The sequence below is a fragment of the Corvus brachyrhynchos genome, unplaced genomic scaffold, assembly GCF_000691975.1.
Source record: "Corvus brachyrhynchos isolate BGI_N302 unplaced genomic scaffold, ASM69197v1 scaffold212, whole genome shotgun sequence".
In the NCBI taxonomy this organism is placed as follows: domain Eukaryota; kingdom Metazoa; phylum Chordata; class Aves; order Passeriformes; family Corvidae; genus Corvus; species Corvus brachyrhynchos.
This window is the reverse complement of record NW_008236768.1, coordinates 10,933-12,219: the sequence shown is the minus strand read 5'-3', so window position 1 is coordinate 12,219 and position 1,287 is coordinate 10,933. Positions and strand designations below refer to the sequence as shown.

The 1,287-nt window shown below is 63.2% G+C and overlaps 1 long non-coding RNA gene across 1 annotated transcript in view; it reads left to right on the top strand.

Annotated features, from left to right (window-relative positions):
* Positions 1-1,279, top strand: part of LOC108445010 — a 3,800-nt gene extending 2,521 nt beyond the window's left edge. The window contains exon 3 of the long non-coding RNA XR_001859737.1: positions 944-1,279. This is a non-coding gene — a long non-coding RNA (uncharacterized LOC108445010). The remainder of the gene's footprint in view (positions 1-943) is intronic.
* Positions 1,280-1,287: the final 8 nt, after the last annotated feature.

Sequence of the window (1,287 nt, the reverse complement as noted above, 5' to 3'; positions counted from 1 at the left end):
CCGCGGCGGGCGCGGCGGCGGGCCCCCCGCCCGGCCCCCGCCGCTTCCTTTTCCTGAGCTGCAAATAACAGTGAGTCACCCCCCCCGAGGGGACACTGCCACCGCCATCCCCACCGAGGGGACACTGCCGGACCCTCCGAGCGGACACTGCCGGACCCCTGACCGCCGCTGTCGCCGTTGGGATGCTCCCTCCTGGATCCCATCCCGAGGGCTCCTCACAGCCTCCCGGGATCCCGACGGAGGTCCCGTTCCCCCTTTGTGCCATCCCCAATTAACCCCCGCTGTAATTAGCCCCCCGCTGTAATTAAGCCGCCCCCACACCGTGGGAACGCTGTTCCCAGCTCCCCGCCCCATCCCAAACCTTTGTGGGGCTGCGCTGGGCCCACGCGGATTTGGGGTTTGGGATTGCTGAAATCCGGAGGAGGGGACAAGAAATTTTGGGGCGCGCGGCGCCGAAATTTGGAGGGGGACAAGAAATTTGGGAGGAAATCCGGGGATTTTGGGGAAAACGCTGGAATTTGGGGAAAATGCTGGAATTTTTGGGGGGGAAATGCTGGAATTTGGGGAGGGGGGAGGGGTGGGAAACATCTTCAGTGTCACCTACCAGAGATCGGTAGCGCCTCACCGGGACACTGGGATGTCACCGCTGTCCCCTCCAGGGTCAGGGGATGCGGGGAGCCCGCGGCGGAGCAGCTCCCGGTATCCCTGTCCCCGCTGCCTTCCCACGGTGGCTTCGTGCCCGCGTCACTCGGTGCCACCCCCGGGCCACCATCGGGGTCCCCTCCATCGTCCTATCCCTGCCTTCCCGGCGGGATCGAATTCCCTGGAATTCCCGTGCCGGGGGTGGGAATTCTGGGGTGGGACACAATTCCAGGGGCGCGCCGGGCACCGAAATGGGATGGGGGGAATGGGATCCGAGTTTTTTTTTCCTTCTCCACTCCAGGAACAACAATCCCAGCGCCAGCGCCCTGAGAACCCGGCGGGATCGAATTCCTTGGAATTCCCGTGCCGGGGGTGGGAATTTCGGGGCGGGAGAAAAATTCCAGGGATGTCCTGTGCACAGAAATGGGGTGGGGGGAATGGGATCCCAGTTTTTTTTCCCTTTCCACCTCAGGAGCAACAATCCCAGCGCCAGCAGAAGCTGCGCCCTGAGAACCCGGCGGGATCATTCCCTGGAATTCCCGTGCCGGGGGTGGAAATTTCGGGGCGGGAGAAAAATTCCAGGGATGTCCTGTGCACAGAAACGGGATGGGGGGGATGGGATCCCGTAATTTTGGGGGGGGAGAA